The sequence below is a fragment of the Zosterops lateralis genome (assembly GCF_965231275.1).
Source record: "Zosterops lateralis genome assembly, chromosome: 1".
Taxonomy (NCBI): domain Eukaryota; kingdom Metazoa; phylum Chordata; class Aves; order Passeriformes; family Zosteropidae; genus Zosterops; species Zosterops lateralis.
Genome location: NC_139762.1, coordinates 63,814,546 through 63,836,137, shown reverse-complemented (window position 1 = coordinate 63,836,137; position 21,592 = coordinate 63,814,546). Strand labels below are relative to the sequence as shown.

The window sequence follows — 21,592 nt, the reverse complement described above, 5'->3', positions numbered from 1 at the left end:
CAGCATCAGCTGCTGGCTCGGCCAGAGGGATCACTGTTCAAAGGGGATACTCTCCATGGAGCAGAGTGACAAGTGCCTTTTGTGTCCCTTCCCCCTTTAGCCTCTAAAAAGTGTCTTCCGTGTTAAACCAGGTTTGTGACCTCATTTCTCAAAGGAGTTTTAAATGGGGAGAAATAGGAGTATTAATTAGTGCCCCGTTAAGTACTTGTAGTCAAGTATGATAATTTTCTTGAAAGGATAATGTATTAGATGAATAAAAATACTCTCCATTAAAAAATGAATACAAAGTCATTTTAAACCACAAAGATTATTGTACATTTCTGAAAAATTAATGTGATCAAAGCAAAATATATTTAATAAATTAAAAAGACCCTGTAAGGCTGTTTAACTTGTTGGTCTCGTATTAATTATTTTCAAATCTAGTGGTAGAGAACTTTCACCTTACCTGCAGGGAGAGGAAGTGATTTCTTCCCTCACTTCATTTTTTGGCTTGTAATTACTAGGTCTGGGTTGTGGGGGTGGTGATTTTCCCTTGTTTTGTGTTTGTTGTTGGTTTGGGTTTTTTAATGTTGTGTGGGTTTTTGCTTTTCTGGTGTCTTTCTCAGAAATTGGCCACAGTGAAAAAACCAACCCTAGACAGTGATCAGAAATTATATAGAGATTTCCTTGATGGATTTAGTTAATGTGACCTACTCATGTGCTGCTGTCTGAATTTGGAGCTGAGAAAACTCCAAATAGCTGAATATTTTCCTCCTGTTTGGTTTACCTGTGATGTGGTATAGGTTGTGTCTGCTGGGATCACATGGACTTCCTTCAGTTACTTTGTGTGACTTTACACAAGTTATATTAATTTTTTCCACACATAGTTTGCCCCTTAGATTATTTTTGTTTTAGGAACTTCCTTAACTCTCTACTGAGCTTTTACACATTCAGCTACCTAATGAGAAGTGCTCTGTATGTTGTGGAAGACAATAAAGTACATGGTTGGAGCTGGAGACATAACCCAGATCTATGGGTTAGCCTGGCCATTTGTGAAGTTTATGTATTGACCTGAGGAGGACTTAAAAAGCTCAGTGTAAAACTGGGTTTAAACAGTAGCCTGTTTAAAAAACTTGGGGTTTTGTGCATTAGGAATGAAGGCAGTTCCTCACCAGTCCCATCAAAAACGTTGCAAGTATTTTATCCCCCCTTTGCTTGGCATGTCCTTTTGCTGGGGGTATGTACAGGGCAGGTATTAGGTATGTGATTCTCCCCAAACTCTTGTTCGCTGTAACAGGTCTGTGGAACAGATTCAGAGCAGTCAGTTCTCAAGGTTTCCTAGTTTATAATTTGTTATGGTTTAGGTACCTGAAATTCATGTGACCTTTTCAAAATATTCTTCCAACAGACTAAAAAATAGAAGAGAATTTGGGTACCATACAGTGTTCTCTGAAACATTGCCTTCTGAACTTTCAGGGTATTTGATGATGTGGCTGCCAATTTTTTAAATTTTTTTTTTTAAGGCACATCTTTAAGTATTCTCTGTCTTTAAGAAGACAGCCTTTGCATCTGATTCTCCACTCTTGTATTGCACTTTCAGCTTTTCCCTTCTTGTCCTGTTGCAGCTTTGACAAGTTTATGCAACTTAGGTGATGATAGCTTCGATTTCTGTTATATCTAAAGGTGCTTCTCTCAGCAGAGCCCTTGCAGGCTACACATGTGAACAGGAGAAAGAGATTTTACTTGTCTTTAGGATGCTAGCAGAGCCTTCAGTGGTTGGATAATTGATTATTGAAAGCCTTGAGACATTTCTTCTTTTGTTTGAGGAGGTGGTGGTGGCTGGGGCTCCTTGGTGGTGCATGAAAATAGGTCTGGAATTCAAGGAGTGTGTTGTCTGTGTTAAATGGTGTTCACATACATGTTTGGGAGTTGTTATGCTGTTGTTACTATACCAAGTGCCTCCCAAGATGAATGGTCTGTACTGCCATAATGTTTAGAAGTATGATTATTAGTCTTTTCTGGTCTTAAATTATAGCAAATCTATCCCCTGAAGATTACCTTGAAAATCCTCTTAGTACAAATGATATCATTTTCAAAGCCACCTCCTCAGGTTACAGCTAAACTAAGCACCCAACTGGCTGCCGTTGTGGCTGCTGTAATGACACCTGCAGGTGTGGCCATGTGCATGTCCCTGTGCACGATCCATTCCGTGTGACTCCCACTGTGCTGGTTGGCTTCCCTTGTTGTTTGTGTGTATTTTCCTCACCACTCACAGAGGACAGTCACACTTTTTAATATTATGACACTGCAGCTATAAATCTGTCAAAATTGCAAGGGCATAACAAAGAGTAGATCTGACCGATGGCACTGTTATCTTTTTCTTTGCATTTCCCTGGAATTCTAGCTGACAGCGGCCCTTAATATAAATTCGTTATTTGCAAGGAGCTCTGTTTAAGCTAGCAAATTATTGTGCCAATGTGTGACACTAACCATACTGCAGAATAAAGAGCATTGAAGCATTTATGATGCTAAAATAATTTCAGGTCATGTCTTTTTTTTTTTTTCTTCTTCTTCTTTTTTTATTTTTTTTCCCCTTTGTGTAGTTTTGCTTTTATTACTAGTGCTGAAATGGTTCTTGCAGCACAAGTGAGAAAACCAGACTGAACCTCCTGTTTTTTTGTTGGGCTCCCAGCTGGAAATCCCTCCCTCGATTTTCCATTGATAAAAGTGTCACAAAGGGAATCCAGAGCAGCGGAATAGGCGGAAATAGAACAATGCAAAGTCTTGGACTTGAATCACAAAGAAAGTTAACTAATGTAGATACAGTACTGGACGAGCTGCTGCTCCTTTCATGACCAGGTTCGTTTACCTGTGGTCTTAGCATTTGTGGCTGGCCTCAAAGCCATGTAACAAATCAGCTATTTATTCTCTCTTATCTGTGGAGGCTCTTTAAAAGGACATTGCACACCATTTTTTTCTCCCCTTTCCTATGGACTGCTTTATTTGACCTTCAAGAATTCAGAGTCTCAATAGGGGCTAAAAAACTCACATACAAGAATGCTTTTATTGTTAATCTATAAAATATGTCTTTCACTAATAAAATAAAGATGTGACATTTATAGAGCTCTGATAAGGAACATGGCAGTGGAAAAGACCCAGGTCTCCTGCTGTTCAAATTAAGGGCAGCTGATTTCAGTGAGAGAAGAACCAGGCTTGTTAAATGTGCTTTTTAACACGTGCACTCAGGTGTTCCCATCATGCTCAAAAAACTTCCAGGAGTATTTTGCAAGAATTGAGAAGTAACACCATAGATAACTTTGTTCATTTAAGTCACTGAAGGTAATTGGTGCTCCTTCAGAGTTTTTTGAGAGGGAAGACTGCTTGAATTTAGTTTCATTAATTAGGTGGTTAAGTTTATACTTCTCCTAGACTTTCTTAGCATTGTATCACTAGAACAATGGCTTCTGTATTGCTGCTGTGTTTGACCTTTGTGTCAGGGTCAAAGAGCTGACATCATGACGTTTGTCACAGTGTCTCTGTGGTCACCTCCCTGTCACGTGCTGTAGGTGAGGGTCTGCACACAATGGTGTGACAAAGGGGCTTGGAAGCCCCTGTAGAAGACACCTGGTGGGCATGTCTTCCATGTGTCTTGTACTGGGGGCAGCAGGGAGTGCGCTGGTCTCTGACACAGAAGCTCAGTCCTGAGTGAGGCTTTGCTGCAGTGGGAGCAGCAGGTGCTCAGCACCCCACACCAGTGCTCAGCACACAGCTTGTTGCAGATCTGGATCTCTAGCTTTGCTGAGAAGTACTGTGGTTGTCCTGTGGCATACCTTCCCATGTGAAAGACTAAGCCCTGCTCTTGTCTTTGTCTCCTGTTCTCCTCCACTCCTTTCTTCCCCTCTTCCCCCTTTCTTGTCTTTCTTAAACCTGCCAAAATGAGAGACCCACACGCTGAAGTCTGTTTGCTTGTTCTGATGGTTTATTGTGATGGGGTAACAAGAACGTGCACAGCTATTGAAGTGCGGAATGATAATACAGCAGGAATTGGTTATGTAATGAGCAAATAAGTGGGATATGCTTGGCCTATCCATATGTTATTCAAGGGTAAAAAGCAAAATATGCAGAATAGTGAGTGAACAAAAAGGAAGATTGGAAATAGTGTTTGGATTTATTGAATATTTCAAATCTCTTCCTCTGACCCTGTAAATCAAAGTGGTTTTATTTTGTGCTGGGTTTGGTGGGGTTTTTTTATTTAATTATTATTGGGCCACTCTTCCTTAAAGCCAAAAAGGGATTTGCAGCAGGCAAAAAACACTTTAAAGTTGAAAACCAAGTAAGAATAAATCATGGTGTGCTACCTTAATAATGCTGCTAAAGAATTGCTTTCCACTGAAGCATACTGAAACTTAGGAGTAGTAACTGCTTTAAGTGATACAATTTGTCTTGCATTTTGACAATGCTGGAGTTTTTTCTTCTTGTCAGTGTAAGAGTCAGTAAAGTTGGGTTTCTTACTGCCCTCACTTTGCCCAACATGCTATTTCCATGCAGAGATGGACTCTTCATGCCTGTGCCTTTTCATCATAATGAGAATACACGAGAGATATGTACTCTATGTATGAGTAAATACAGCAACTCAGGCCATTTATTATCACTATTTTGCATAATATGCATGCAAATGCCATATACAGCAGAGGAAGATGCTAAGAGTCAATTCTTACTAGATTCTAAATGGGATACTAGTTGGTGAATGATTGCAAATAAAGCTACCCCACACTGTCCTTAAGAGACTCACTTTCAGAAAAGGCATGTTATCTGTAATAGTGGGCAGAGCATCCACTGAATCACAGTGTTTTTGTTTAAGAAAGGGCTGCCAAACATTGAAGGCAGGGAAAGCAGTATTGTTTTTTCATGCTCTTGGTGCCAAAGAAGCAAAATAAGGTAACAGAAGAAAGGGGTAACACTCTGAAGGCATTTGGGTTTTGTTTTTTTTTTCCGTTACAAATAAAAAATGAGATGTTTATGAGAAATGAGGGCAATTTAGTTGAGTGTTCTGCTTTGGACAATTGTAACACTAATAGGATGGAAGCAGTATAAGCAGTTGCTACAATTATAGCTGCAGTTACTAAGAGAAATCCATGTTCTGTTATTTGAATGAAGCACTCACTGTGTGGCTGAAAAGCAGCAGTATCTTAAAGAGACAGGGAAGGAAAATTATCCTCTTTTTTGTTTTGTTTTGTTTATTTGTTATCCACATGCTTTTTTTGAGAAAGTTTGTGCATGTGATTTGTCCAAGAGTTCAAATCCAGTCTTTCCTTTGCACCCAAAGCAGTTTAAACAGTTTGAAAAGAGAGTAAATCTTAAAGTGCATCTTAAAAGTATATATGTATACATATAAAAATGAAAGTATCTGCAAGAGAGCAAAATGGAACGATTGAGTTTGTATTCCCTGTAGCCCACTAAAACTTATGGGTCATGCACAAATTATTCAAAGGGTAATCTGCCTTCCATTTTCATCAGGTTTCTTAGTGTTGTGAGCCATTATTTGTTTCCTTTCAGTGATGTGTCAACAAACATTACTTTTCTTTGTGGATGCAGCTGAATTTTATTCATTAGAGAGATTACAACACATGAACAGTTACGCCTTTAGAGTACTGGCCTTTAAGCAGTTTATAAGGAGTATGTTTATGCTTTGGATGGAGATCACTTGGTGATTAGTCAAATTAGGGTGTTAGTCAAATTAGGGCTGAAGTAATGGAAATCTTAACTTTTCGCCCACTTCATGTATCTTTGACAATTTAGCATGTATGGTGGGCAGTTTCCAAATGCAAACAGATGGTGTGCTCATAAACACCAGGACACAGAAAGGTGTTATTAATACTGGATTTGTCTCTTAATAAATGAAGGATGCAGATCTATGGCTGGTACAAATTAGCATATTCTTGTCAAGTAAAGTTATGCCAACAAAGATGGAATGAGAATCTGTCTTCCTCGCCACTATTTTTAAACACAATGCTGGAAACTGCTTGTGTAGTTGTCTCTGTATGTGTTTCTCTATTCCCTTACACTGTCTCTGAAAAAAGGTGTTCTTTAGCCATAGTTTTAAAGTTTTTTTACGGATGACCAAACACAGTTTTTCAGCAGGTCTCAGCCTCTTTTTGTGCTTTAAATGCCTCTTATTCCTGTTTTTCCCATTTTCCAGTTTTGAATATGAAAGTAACTTCTTGCATCCTTATGCTGCCAGATGTAGCAACAAGATAGGATGTCTTTACTCCTCTCCTTTCCTGCTTTCTCCATCCCTATGGATTCATACATCCTGAGGAATTGCTTGAACTTAAGCTCAAGTTATGTTCTGCGAAAAGCCCGGCAAAACAGTGTTAGTCACACCTGGATAGTGCAGAGTGATTGACAGAGTTAGTGCAGGTTGTGCTGGGGTTTGCTGTGTGACTACATGGATGCTTTGCAAATCCTGCTTTGCTGGCTTGCAGCTGGCTCTGGACTTCCCAGTGGATAACACTGAAACAAATTGGATGAGCCCTTCCCATTCAAAATGTCAAATTTGTGTTCTAAATCTCCAGTGAAGATGTAACGTGATAGCAAAATCGTTCTGTAAAGGGTCAAACGCTGTTTTACTGTCAGTTTGTGAGGCTCAGACAGAAGGAAATGATCAAAAACACTCGATGCTCATTATTTATTAATTGAGTTCTGGCAGAGCCTTGCTACATTCTGGCTTTTTGTTTGTTTCTTTGTTTACAAACAAAAAAAGACAAGCACAGTTCACAAAATAAACGAAAAGGGAAATTTGTTAACAAAGATTTCTGACAAGGAAGAAATGGGATTTGGGGGCATTTGAGTGGAGGTGCCTTGGAATACAGGGAGAGCAACTTGGCATTGTCACCCTTTCTGAGTGCTGCTCCTGAAAGAGAAGGATGCTTTAGAGAACAGCAGACCATGAATCTTCTGTGCTGGCATGCTGGGTTACCAGAAAATATTTACCCTGGTAAGTATTCTGTGGTGGGGATATTTTAAGTGCTTGCACTTTGCTGCTTGTATGGATTTACTTTATTAAAAAAAAAAAAAAAAAGTCAAACTACAAGAAGTTCAGACTGTTTCTTCACTTTTCTGGATCTCTGCCTTGTTTCTGTACATATTCAGGTAAAGAATAGTACATCAAAGTAATTGTGTCTTTCTTTACTAACTGTGGTTTCTTGACTTCAAAAGTCCCAAAGCTACTTAAAGCTCAGTCTTTTCTTCTGCAGTGAACCCTATGCAGACAGACCCTTCCATAGATGCTGTGGCCCATGTGGAGCTGTGTCAAAGCCTGGGGTGTGAAGTTTACATGAATGAAAGGTCTGAAGATTCAGTTGCTGGCTTCCCTCACCTGAGAGTAAAAATTTACCAAATATAGCTGATTTTTTCCGAGGGATTACTAAGAACACATCTCTAATCAGCATAATCCTTCTGCCAAATTTTCAGACTTTCTTTAGAGCCTGAAGCCATTTTTATATCTCAGTAAATTAGCAACAACAGCAGCAGCAGCAGTAAATTTGACAGTCAGTGATACATACTTATTTGCCTGCTCTCTCAAAAATGGTTGATTTTTTTTCCCTGAAACTTCCCCTCAAAAGATCAGTCTGAGGCAGATATCAGAGGACTTTAAATAAAATATTTTAAAATATATTTTAGGATTTTATTAAGCCTTTTTTTATTAAAATATTAATTCATTTACTTGCCAGAGTTGTAAAAGGCTAAAACCAAAGCTCTTGAGGAAGAGGGTTGAATAGTCTTCAGCATCATGGTTGCTGTGAGAATTGCTCTTTTTGGGCTGCTGGTCTAAAGGTGTTGTGTTCAGCTGCAATTCTATATGCCCTGTCCTTGAGATACCCAATTCTGCCTTTCGCTTTCCTCTACTGCTGTTTGGTGGAGTGGTAGAAAAAAATGGTGCAGGAGATCATTCTTTCCAGGTCACTTAGATCTGCATTGTTTCAGCTCTCCTTTTCTTGTCTGCCTGACTTCACAAATGTTTCTTTCCTCCCTTTGGATAAGAGATGGAACTTTAAAAAGGCAAAATACACAGCAAGACCTGCTGGACTTCTGCTCTGGCCCTGTCCTCATCAGTTGAGCCCCCAGGGGTTCTGCAACTTACCCAGTAAACAAGAAGCCAGTGTCAGCTGCTGAAGCTCCTGCTGCTTTTCTCTGCTTTTATACCATCAGTGCTTTTTGGACAGTAGTGGTACCCAGCAGGGGCCTGTTGCAGTTCCTCTTGCCTGGTTAAGTGGCTGTGGTGGCTTTTCTTGAACCATGTCAAAAGCGGACCTGGGAGGTGCTGCACAGTGTACCCATGTCTGCACAACTGCCTTGTTGAATTTGGCAGGATAACTAGTCAGGATACAGAAGATGTTTGCTCTTCTGGGTTGCCTGAAGAGAACAGGCAGGTCTGGGAATGGTTGGGGGCAGGTCTACTGAAAGTTGGTTGGGGCAGGGCTGCTGAAAGCACTTGCAGACATGCAAGATTCCAGCTCTCCCTGGCTGTGAGCTGGCTCCCTGAAGCACTGCTAAAAATCCCCCTCACTGTTCCTCTGTGCTCAAATCAATCCCAGTTGAAGCTGGGAGTAATATTTGCATACCTCACTGGTTGTTCAGGCTAAATTAATATTTGTATAGCACACTGTGTTCCCCATAGTGAAAGGACGACATGAGCACTGCTGTTTCTAGGCAGCTACATCCCGTGCTTGAATGTTGTAAATGTACTTAGCCAGGACAGACAAGACTCATTGCATTTGTTTAGGAAAACCCTGTCAGTGCTTTGCTGTATGTGTGAGTGCATTTTTTTACACAGGTGATGTGTTTACTGTAAAGCTGAAGCTTTCCTCTGTTGGAATAGCCCTGTTTCAAAGGTTGGGGGTTGTGTTCATTTGCTGTTTTTTATTCTGCTTGCGACTCCATTGCATGCTGGGGGGGGGAGCATTATGTATTTTTTTTCAGGGTCTTTCCCTGCTTATAGAAACCTTCCAGTGCATACATAAATCCCCTAGCAATGCTTTTTTCTGAAGCTGATAACATAAATAGAGTAGATTATTGTCTGGTAAAGCTGATTGGTATTCCTTAAATCTTGATCTCATCCCTTACTTATTCACACATCATCTGCACAGAAGATATTTCTGCTGTCTTCTGAACTCTGTTTCACACGGCCCAGTGAGATGTTAAAAAAAAATAATTTTATAAATCTTTGCTAAGCCAAATTAAAACATTAAATGAAATCTGGGGGAAAAAATGAAATCTTAAAAAATAATTAATTCAAGCTAATAAATGTTCTAGTCATAAATTGTCAAAATTCTCCTGCAGTGTGTGAAAGAGGGTGATTTCTCCAAAGGTCCTGCTTGCAGAGCATCTGCTGGAGATGACAGCATCAGGAAAAATAGAACAAGCTGTGGCATCAGTGCTGTTGCATGGTTGGCATCGCAGCCTGAAGAGCAAAGCAGCACCATCTCCTGCAGGGAAACCTGGGCTTGTAGCTCTCAGCACATGGAATTCTGCTTGTTGTGTCATGCTGCCACAAATCCTGAGCAGCTCTATTGAAATGGAGGGAATTACTCCAGATTTATGCCAGTTTTGGTGAAAGGAGGCTTTCTGCTGAATGGATTGGGGCAGCCACTCGCCAGGTGGAAGGGAAAAAAGTGACTCAGCTTTCGGCAGTTATTGCTGATCCCTGGCTTTTGCCAAGCGCAGAGTCACAGATTTCCATGTTTTTTCCTCCCCTTCTTCTTCTCCCTGCCCCCTCTCTTCTTTTTTCTTTCCCCTTATTTTTATTTTTTTTCCCCGGAGTGAGTGACTGCTTTGTGCACTGCACAGAAAAGAGGACTTAATTTCTGAGGGAAGAAGGGATCCAGTGGCAGGATGAAGCAGCCTGAGTCCTTGCTGTGAGCAAGGAGCTTGTGGAGGAGCAGATCACTCTTGCTAGAAGCATTTGGCCTTTCATTTCAGAATGTGCAGTATTGGCTTCTGCTTCTCACCCTTGGGAGACAAACGTTTGTAAGAGGGAGTTCTCTGTGTGGCTGGCCTCGTATTTCTGTGTGCATGGCAATAACCTGCTAAGGACAGTGACAGCAGCTCCTCCCATGGGCACACACAGGAGCAAAGCCTGCAGCAGAGCAGAAGGAGCTGAAGCTGGGTGCTGCCTCTTACTTTTACTCCATCTGCAATCACTCTGCTCTGCCTCCCCAGCAAGATCCCAAGCCAGCAGCAGTGACCATTGCCTGCACCCAAAAAAACCCAACAACAAACAAACAAACAAACAAACAAAAAAAAAAAAAAAAAAAATGTGAGGGGAAAAAACCCCCACCTAGTTATGTTCTAGGGCCATGTGCTAGTTGAGTAAATACTGGGGTTTGTTTTGGACAGCCCAATAACTGTACTCCAAGTTTAGATATGGTGTTAAATTTCTGCAGTGAAAAATGGGGTATAAAAACTCTAGACGGAGAAGACAATAGCACACTGTAGATCTCTGAAAAACATGGGTTGTTGAACTGAAGCTCCCTGAATGTTTCAGCCCATCTGTCTTGATAGTTTCTGTGTCTTAATCACGGATTTCATGAAGTGTCTAATTTTCTTTTTTTAGCTTTCTGTCTTCCTCTTGTACAAAAGTTAAGACAGGGAAATCATCTGAGCTGGATTTACTTTTGCATTCGAGAGAAAAGCATTCTATAAAAAGAAGTGAGTGGTGTGTGTGCTGGGAAACCAAATTTGTCTGCTTTGGGTTTGGGGAGCAACATTTTCCCACAGTTCTGCTACTGTGGTGGTTATTGGGACAGTTGGGGAGTGCAAGTATAGCTGCCTACCCCATAAGTACCAGTGCTTTTAATTGTCTGGCTCTGGTCCATGGATGTCCAAACAGTGTGGAGTGGCTCTACTGAAGTCACTCACAGAATTCCTTCACTATCCCTCCCACTGCTGCCACTGTTCCTGGCAGCTGTTAAGATGTACTGGCAAGTCCCTGAGCCCTCTTGCACCTCGAAGTCTGCAACAACTCTTCTGAACTGGAGAATTGCTTCCTATTCATAGCTGCAGGGTGAAAAGCACAAACCAACCAACAGAAACGTCCTCCCAAAAATCAGAGCATTTTACTTGACCCCTCAGTGGGGTCATTTAAGGAAAGATCTGTGCATCTCCAGATCCTTCCTGTGTGAATCCATCATATAGATCCTACTCAATTTCTAGCAAGAATGGAAATTTTTGCCCCTGCCCTGCACAGAGCACAGATAAGGCCATGTATATTTGCAGTGTGTACTATGCAGAAGATGCTGATTGACATTAATTAGGAGAAGGAGGTGTGAAAGTGTAAAAATTAAATTCTTTTCTGTCAGGTTTACTACTAGAAGTGAAGTACATGGTGTGACACTGAGTGCATGTGAGCATGCACGTGTGTCTGCATGTGAGTGTGTGTAGAGTGGAGGGTGTGTACTCAATATTTAGAACAATAGTGGGAGTGAAGCATTGCAGGTTGGAACATCTGTAAAAGTAAAAGTTTACAAAGGTCTCTGATTACAGCCTTTTTCTTGGGAGCTCCTTGGTTAAACGTGCTTAAAAATGGTTTGTTTTCCACTGCTAGTTCAAAATGCTGTGCTAAAAAGCACACAGTGCCAGAGATTGTAACTTGTGTCAGTTCAGCTGCCTCTGCCTGGCTTTGTGTTTCTACAGTGACTGTTGTCACTGTAGAAGTATCAGAAGGGACAATATTTTTGGTAAATTTTAGCAGGAGCAATACTTTGAAATTAAATGGATCTTTATTTAAGAAGCTCCAGTATTGCTCTGGTTAGTAATAGTTATGACTTCCTTCTCTATGTGTGTACTAAAAATGAGAAGCAAAAAGTGAATTCTGCTGTGTTAATGGTCCAAGAATTGTGTTGTTGAATGCCCCTGGCTTCCTCTTACAAAATAAATGGACAATCGTCTGTGTAACTTAGAAAGCATATTCTTTGGATCTTAACTGCGTTAGAATATTCTAGCTCAATAACTATTGTGTATGAAATTTCTTCAGTATCTGTTTTATGTGAGTGATACTGCCAGGGGGGTTATCTATGGAGCTTTTAATAGCTGTCTGACTGTCCATCTGCTCTATGTGACTGTTTATATTTATCCTTTATACGAGAAAGTTCAAAACGTGGGCACTCCATCAGCCTAATTCATCTGTCACTGAAGTGGTTGGCACTGACTGGAGACTTCTTCCCCAGTGGTTGAGACCTTTCCATGTGGAACTGTAAGACTGTGTTTGGTCTTTATTGATTATAGCTAAAGGAGAAATCTCCTTTTTCTGTTACAGCTCTGAAATTATGTGTGTTACCCTAATTTTTGCTTGTATAAGTAAGCTCCTTTAAAGTGGACCCCTTTTTATTATTGCTGCTCAATGATTTGACAAAAATAAGTTGCCAATCTCTTCATTTCCTAGCAGAATTTTTCTCTTTTGGCAAACTGACCATTTGCTGAGGGTTGGAGTGACACCTCAACTCTGCAAGGTACTGATAGTACATGATAGTACATGCTGCAGATACTGTGAGTTGTGGCTGTTTGTGCTGGGTCTGTGATTGAGATTCAGAGCTGTTACTTAGGCCTTCTGGTTAAGTATCATTTTCTATCTGTTATTGGAAGTAGATTTAATGTTTTGGACATTCAGTTAAGATACTCTCATCCCCCTAGAAGGAAAGCACCAAAGCTGACATCATTTTGCACTAGACTAACCAATATTGGTGCTGTTGCTTTATCATTGTAATATAGAAGAACTGGCGCAACACCACTCCTCCCTCCAGCCCCCAAAACTCAAGGAGAAAAAAATAAATCCAACGCCTACCGAAAAAACTCACTCCTGGCTTGCTGATGCTGATCCTTCCCCTTACGGGCTGACACTCTGGGTGAGGTGTCACATGTTGCTGAGAAGGGGCACGTGGCTTTAGCCAGTAGAGAGTGCTGACCGTGGGAACATGGAGCTAAGGGTAGTGCTGGTGGATATTTTCCAGCCAGCTTTGGTATCAGGTTTACAGAGTGCATGTGGTGCAGCACTTCACATACTGTGTTACAAAGACAGGAGTTTAGAGGTTTCTCCAAATGTGTGCCAAAGGCCCCTCTTAATTAACTGAACTGCTGTGGTTTGTGTAGGTATGTCTGGGCTCATTTGGAAAATGCTCCCTACACTGTCCCTGGCCATGGGCACACCTTGTCTGACACAGTTTGGGTGATCTGTGTGGAGAAATGTTCCCATTAGCTATAGAAGCACCAAAACCAATTTACAGGTACACTAATACTGAGGTTTCCTCTTGAGAAGAAAGATACTGTAGTTTGGTTAGGAAAACCACAAGGAGGTTGATTTCTGGGTTTTGGTTTTGTTTTATTTGTTAGTATAACAACTTACTTATGTTTGAAAGGGTTAAGCAGAGACAAGTTCATGGTTGAAGCTGCAGTGGTGGGCACAGAATGCATAGCATATCTAATGTCAAAGAAGTTGTTTGTAGTCACATATGTTTAGATAAAAATATATTCAGTTTTCAACAGTGTTTTTTTCCTGGCTGTAATTGTGATGCTAGTAATTAATGACAACTGGGTTTCATGACTGTGTTGTCTTGCTGTAAGCCTGAAATCAGTGAAGTGAGCACATATATGTGAACTGTGAAGGAAAAAGAAAGCAGGGGGGTGGGCGGAAGGAAAGAGGAGGGCAGAGTAAAAAACCACCATGTTTGAAATCATCCTCAGGCTGTTTCTGTGCTTAAGGCCTGGTCAAGTAGTGTTCTTGGGAGAATTAATCAGAGCTTAGAGAGTTCAATGCATATTCAGTGTCTTTTAGAATGAGACCTCTACTGATTGAAGAAATTTGGTCTTTGAGATTATATCTCTAAATGTATTTTCCTTCTTGGGGACTGTAACTGCTGAAGTCAAATCCAGCAGTATTTTGGATTAGACCCACGCACAGGGTTTGATCTTCATACACATAAAGACCACTTTACACTCTTGAGGCAAGTAACAAGTTTTTGAACCAGGTGTAAATCATACAGTTAATTTTGCCTTCTTCCTCTTTTCATACTGATTAATATATTAGGCTGCCTAAACATAGAAGACACAAGTAAAATGTGTGTGGGAAAACACTGTGTAGGTATATAGCCTTCAATGATTGGGTAGCTATTTGTAAGCTTGAATTAATTAGTTGGGCTGATGTACAATCCGTTCAGCTTTGTGGGGGCTGGACAGTTTGTGGGCAAGCAGGAGGGAAATCCTTTGAGGGATGTGTCATTGTAGGACATTCTATACTGAAGTTTTTTTGGAGGGGGGAAAGAAAAGTACTATTAGAATATCTGCTCATGATCTTCCATGACATGAACATAGTTTAAAACTGGAGTGTGTGTTTTGAATGGTTCTTCAGTTATCATCATGTTTTTCAATTCTGTGTTATTAAAAAAACCCCATTGAATTATTTTTAACACAATGCATAGAGACACTGCTTGAAATAGTTTGTAATCAGCTAGACCAAGTCCTGGATGGTGCTTTCCTGTTAGTGTTTATAGAAGAAAACAGTGTTTGCACAGTTCAAATGCTTTTCATGTCAGCACTGGTCACATTTGTTTGCAATCTATTAAAACAGAACATTAGATTTCACCTCAAAGCTATTCTAAGAAAACTTTAATGATCATTGATTGTATTTCAGAAACATGGTAGTACTCAAAATATTACCATAGCTATAGCCATGAAGTTAGAACAGAACTACTATTATTTTTGGAGTGTGTCTGAATCAGTAATTTTTCAAGTGGAAAGGCTGGCAGAATTTCATTGTACTTGTCAAAGTTACTTGCTTCCTTCCAATTCCTCCAGTCTAAGTTTTACTTACCTGTTTTGTGAAAGCAGAACACAGAAATGCCCATGTAGGGAGCCTGCATGCAGCCTGTCAATAACGACCTGAAGCCTCTCTGTGTCTGTCTCCACTGTGCTCCCCTCAGATGGAGAAGGTGTGGTGCCTCTGCTGCTCAGATTGCAGAGTCACCTCCAGAGGCAGGCTCATGGCCCAAAGGGCAGCACGGCAGACAACTGAGGCTGGATCTCCCAAGTTCCACCCAAGGAATCTTGGCACTGCATCGTCCTTCCTCTCTTCTGCTGCTTAAAGACCTGTTTAATACTGAGCCATGGTTGGAAATGTGCTTTTCAATGCCGTTGACTTGCATGAGTGGAACTCTGGGAAAGGATGCTGTGGAGCTGCCAACACAACTTGTCCGTGAAGTTTTCTTTACTGAGAAATGTTAAAGTGGCATTAAAGTTTTCCTTTTGCTGGGGTGGGTTTTTTGCTGTGTGCATCAGTGATTGTTGGGTGGGTGTGCTCCTTTTTTCAGATTGAGATTTGGAGCTGTGCTTTTCATTCTTCACTTGCACTTAAATAGTAAACTGATGTTTCATAACACCAGTGTTTTCAAATTCAGTGATAACTGAAGTGTCCCGATGATTATTTATTGGGAGTAGAAGTTTATCATTGTATTATCTTTGGGCTAAATTGGAAAGATAGTGCTTCAAGCGTTTTTTAACAGAAAAAAATTATCATAACTTGACATTCCACAGCATACATAAATTGATGAAAGTCAAAAGAGCATTTGCTTTGAGGCTGTGCATAATGATCTCATTTGTTATTATGTGGTCTGCACAGGCTACTCTCAAGATATGTAGGATTTCTTCCTTTCTAATATTTCTACATCAGGATGATAAATACTCCATAGATATGTGGCCATCTGGTTCTCCCAATTTCGCTGAATTTACCAGAAGAAAAAGTAACGTATTATGCCTTTCTAAATATAGTTCCTTTTCCATGATTGAAAATTGAATCACTTATTCTGTGGAAAACTCTGATATTCTGTAGTTTCCTTTGTTCCAACTTGAATATTCTTAGGAAAAGTGAACCCTTGATTTCTTAGTATAAATTTTGTGGGATTTTTTGAAATTTTTCTTTTTTTGCTGTCATTTTCAGATCCAGATGTTCTACAACTACACAAACCAAATAAAGGTATTAGTGACCTCTTTTGTTCCTCAGATTATAGCAAAAATAAAGATCTTAAAATGCCTTTGAAGGAAAGGAAGGCAGTGTAAAAAAAAAGCTAGCCTGCTGGGAAGAATAATTTAAGAAAGACATTTGAAGCACTTCCATAATAAATCTCAAACTTAATAAAACTCTTTGTGATTGGAGTTTGGTCTTGAAACTGTGTTTCTAGTTTGGAGCTTTCTGCTGGCCCAACGACTTCTAAGAGGGTTTGGTGTGAGTTTTGGGTGAGTATAAGTGGTTTTCCCTCGCTGAAGCAATTGCAGGATGCATGTTAGAGGCAGTTCAGTCTTTGCTGTGGAGCTGTACAGCGAGGTCAGTGACTGAATATGTATGCAACAATCTTGGTGCCACTAGGAAAAAGAGTGATATTAATAATAACGAGAAGAAGAGGGACCAGCACTTGATGTGATGACAGTTTCTGTCTGCCAGCCAAGTAAATGTGTCAGAAGGTCACCAAAGAGTATCTGTGGCAACCAAGAGGGGAGGATGGCTCTGCTGGATCAGTGTTGCTTGTTGGGTAGAACCCCAGGCAGTGAACTGGGATATGACCTGATTAGGACTAAGCTACCAACTGAAATTGATAGTATTTCTCAGCCACAGCCTTCAAAAATCAGTGAGAAGCAGAAGGAAAAAAATGGTGGAAAGCAGAAAAAACAAGGACTAAGAAAGTTTGTCAGATACCTTTCCAATTAAAAAACCCAGACTATTAAGTACACATAAAAGTATGGTAAGCTTGATGATCTCTGGAGAAAGGAAAGTTACTTGTCATTTCTGATAGGAATGCTCTTAGTCTGCAATGTCTTTTTTTTTCTTTCTTTCTTTCTTTAAATTTACTTTTTTAAAGAAGTTCTAGGTTTATCAGGAATCTTAAAAACCATCAGACTTGCCATTGGTCTAGCCATAAATTTTGTCAAGTGACATTTCTCGTATGCTTTTAAAAACTAAAAATAAATGAAAAATCACCAAGTCTTTTAAGCCTTTGATGGAAATCCAGCAGCTTAAGTATTGCTGAAATCCAGTCTGTGGGGTGGGTTAACTGAATTCCCAGTGTAGCAGCACTATTAAAGCAACTGTCTTAGATAATAAATGGCAGTATACTCTATGACTCACTTGAGGGGTCATTATTTTTGGCTGGCCTGAAAGATGGTGTTGTTTGCTGGGCTGCAGTGAGGAAGGTGTCAGCCTGTTCCATGTATGTGATCAAAGTGGTATAGTGGAAGAGTAAGGGTAAGTTTCCTCAGAGACTACTTGGGATGCAGGCTGGGGAGAGGAGATGGATTCCCCTCCCTGTTTTCCCAAAGCTGTTTCTTTGGCCTGTAACCCACAGTATTAAAAGCTGCTGTGAAAGTACTTAATTAAGGGAAAACTCCTTTCCCTTCACCACCCTCCATTTTGCACTGCAATATGGAAGCCTAAGGAGCGGCACTGCAAGTGGTACTTCAGGATCTGAAGGGCCCCGACACACTTTGTAATTTGCTTTCTATTAATGAACATGCACATAAATAATGTAGTAAAGATGTGTACATAGAATGTTAAAAATCTGCAGTTTGCCTGGGTGTTCTTTTTTCCCCCCGCAGATCTGCTGTATCTTTATAATTTGAAGCCTTGCATCTGAAGCACTTCTTGCTGCTGAGAGGATCTTCTTTAGCATGACCCCATGCTCTGATCCTTAGTTTGCTCAGAGCCAGCCTCAGACCAGCTTGTGAGCTTTGCCTGCTCCTCTCAAACCCTCGTTTTAGTTTTCATGTCCCTACGTTTTGTCAGGTGCCAGCTGGCGCCGCAGCTGCGCTGGTGGCAGTCAGAGGAGCCTGGGGTCACTGTGAGCTCAGCTGGGCCCTGGCTGCTGCAGGAGTGGCACCAGCAGCCACAGGGAAGCTGGGAGGGATTTGTCATGTTGCTCTTGAGGTGATTGCTCTGCGTACTCATGGAGCAACACGAAGAGACTTCTAGTTCTTCTGTATCTCTGCCAAGCAGAACGTTACTACAGAGCATCGTCATTCAGCTGAAATAAAGGAAAATAAAGGGTGAAAATATTTGCAGGATCACAGAACTGTTGACTCTTTCAAACCCTTACAAAAGTAAATGATTGAACAAGTCTACAGCTTGGGTTCAGCTGTGGGTGTGCAGCTCAAGCTATAATTTTCTATTTTGAGATAAACTCTGGTTATTGTTTAATGAAATAGAAAGTCAAGGCTTTAAATTGCAAGCAATTCAGATGTTTTTCTTCCACAAGATTGTGTAGCATTTTTTGTTTTGTCTTCTGTCTTCTTTTGTGAATATCTAAAAGTTTACTGTAATAAGTCCAAGTGGCAGAGAACATGGTTTGTTCTGGCATGAAGAGAACAGCCAGGCAGTGTTTCTCCAGGTTCAGAAAGCCTGAAAGGAGGGGAGAACTAAATCAGACTGATAAGTTTGAAATAATTTCTGACTGATACTTCTAGTGCTGTTTGCATCCATGCTTTCAATGTCTGTGTAATGCTTTACAGTGATGATTCTTAAAAACCCAACAATTCCTGTTCCTCTCACTACACAGAAACTGGCCTAGAATTTTCCTTGTTATCTGTTTTTGGATCCTTTTTTGTTGGCAGCATGGTACAAGCTATAGCTGGCACCCGCATGATGCAGTGCTAGGCTTTGTGTAAAAATACACTAGAGTGTATGTGGGCAGGGCCGTAGCCTCTGCAGTTGCTCTATTTGTAGCATGGCTCCTTCATCTTCCGCATGTTTCTGTATGTGAAATTTGGGCAGATTTTAACAAACCTGACTTAGGGTCTGAAATAACAATCAGCATCATGTCAAAGCACTTGGCATATTATGAAAGGCACATGCTTATACAGCAGGAGTATTTATAGCTAGCCCTTTTGACTGATGTAAGGAAAAGGTATTCCGAAAGCATTTGAAATATCTATGGATTTTTATTTCACGTCAAAATGCAGTGCTTAGAAATCTCACTATGAAAGCCTATATTGATAAAAATAGCCTTCCCCTCAGTTTCTGGGGATACTTGTGACTTGAAGGCCATTATGATCAGTTCCTTTAACACTGCATTGTTGTTGGACTATTAAGAGCACTGCACAGGTATGATATATTCACCAGGATGTGGTGCAGAGAGTCTACCCTTAGTAATGGTATGAGGTTTTTTAGGGAAGACAGATTAAGTGTTTCAGCAGATACGTTGTGTGAAACCCATGCAGTGTCACCAACCCCATCTTCTGCTAAATTGCACAGAACTGTTTTAAGAAGTAACCTGGGTTTTCTCATACCTAAGCACTTGAAGTATTAGGGAAAATGAAAGTGGATTTTATTCCTCCTAAGTTCAAATGAGCCATTGGAAATGTTTTTAGACAGGCAACCTATAGATTCAAAAATACGTGTAGCAAATTTATCACAAACAAGACATGTTTATTTCCTTACTCATTTGCTCCAGAGACACTTTAAACTAGCTTGGTTTCTGAGATCATAAGTTACAGACATTGAAGAGGAGAAAGCAGAAGACTAATAGCAGTGACAGCAGAAACAGCACTTATCTGCTTATTAAATAAAAAACTGTTTTGCTTCCAAGTTCTTAAGTGCTACACTTATTTAATCTGGTTTGGCTAACCTCTCTTTTTAAGTCATTTGTTCTGCTCAAAATTCTAAAGAAATTTTTTGTCAGAACACTTCGTTGGTTTAGATAATAACTTTTTTTTTTTTAGTTGCTTTTGTTCAACACATGGAATTAAACATTTTCAGATTGAGGCTTGGCCCTCATTAATTGGAGTTTCAGGAAGCAGAAAATGGGAAAATGCTAACAGAGTATATTCAAGTAAATCATGATGAATTGCACATAGAAATACTCTGACTTCATTTGTGTATGCTTAACAAGCCTTTACTACTACAGTTTCTGCTGCTCAAGAATAAAACTGAGAGTATGTAGCATCAGTATCTGTTTGAATATACCTCTGGTCCTGCTTTCACTGCTAGAAAGCACAAGCACTGGTTCTGCTACAATCTGTTGCTGGCATCTATAAAGAGCTGATGATGAGAGCAGACTGGATCCCTTAAATGGGCATCTTCTGTATACAACATGGGTACAGATCTTCCTCTCCAGAATCAGTGAGCAGCATCAGTCTTTTTTGATAGAGGATTCTTCTTTGTTCACCGTTGTTTTCCTGCCGAATGCCATTTCCCCTGCTTTCTCTTTAAAAAACAACTTTTTCCAATCCCCTACTGGTTGCACAAAGGTTTTCACAACATTATTTGGCCATGTGTGAGTTTCTTGTTGCCGTTAGAGCAGCCTACATGATACACCTTTCTGTGCTGTTGAAACTGGTTGTAGTATTTCTGTCTGTGCCCTGCCACACTTGGGACTTTGGAGGCCCAGCCATTTTGCAAGGCAAATTTCTTTCCTGCTCACTGCTGCCAGTGTGCAATTCTGGTTTACCCAAGGTCCTTCTTTTCAGAAGTCACTCTTGCCATGTTGGCAGGTGGAAGGTGCCCATTTGATGAGGAGGGAGAGGATAAAGGGTCAAAAGAGTAATCTTCATGCTTTAAGGTGCTATCACTGAAGCAATGCAACACACATGCTATATCAGCTGTCAGTCAAGGTGCTACACCACTTTACTGTTCATCAGCTTCATCAATGTGTTCAGCATTTGGTGATGAAGGTTATCCAGGGAAAGGAGATTGCAATTTGTGGAGATGCACTCATGTGGAAGTGGTGGCCAGAGGAGCCCAACTCCCCAGCCTCAACAGAAAATGCATCCGCAGAGAAGAGTTCCCCTGGCTCTGATTTGTAGCGTTTTAACCAAAGTTAACTCAGAAAGCACAGCTGCCTTCTACTGCTTTGTCGTACTTCACAACTAAGGAAGGAGAAAAGCTTTCCTTTTAACAGCTTGATGCAGTCAAGATCCAAGAAGTCCCAAATTCTCTGTAGTTGTGTTGTTGCTGCCAACTTGCAGACTCATTTGGGGGAATTATGCTTGATCAGTCTGTGCTTCTTTTCCTTATGCTCTGGGGTTTAAATCCCTTCCGCTTTTGCGTGGAAAAGCTTTTTGTGGGAGTCAGCTGGGTTTCATTTTCCATGCTTCATTCTGAGCAGCACAGCCTGAAGATCTCCTAGTTTTATGCTGCTAAAGGTGCCTTCTTTCTGAAATCATGTAGTATAATGAGGTTCTGTGAGTCCAGTACTTAGCTGGATGAGATAGAGTGTCAAACCACCTGTTCTGAGGGTTTGAGTTTTTTTCTGATACCAATTAGTTTTTATAAATTTGATCTGTGCCTTTCATATTTTTCATGTCTTTTCTTCTAAAGGAAGTAAAGGCAAAGACTGTGCTTTGATCTGTTATCGGTTCCATAGATTCCTAGAAAGGTTTCTTGAGTTTTTGGTATTAGGGAAAAAACAAATCTTAGGGCTTGTTTTTAAAAACGGATTATCAGTCAAAGGAAGGAGCAGTGGGATGATTATCAGTGATGGGAAGATAAATATGGGAAGGAGCTACGTGTTGAGTGAGGCTTGGGTTGGGGAGATAGTGTAGATGAGAACTGGAGCATCAGTGAAGTGAGTACAAAGTAACT

The 21,592-nt window shown here is 40.5% G+C and overlaps 1 protein-coding gene across 14 annotated transcripts in view; it reads left to right on the top strand.

The window, feature by feature from the left end:
• Positions 1-21,592, top strand: part of ATXN1 (ataxin 1) — a 214,799-nt gene that overhangs the window by 75,688 nt on the left and 117,519 nt on the right. The window lies entirely within an intron of this gene.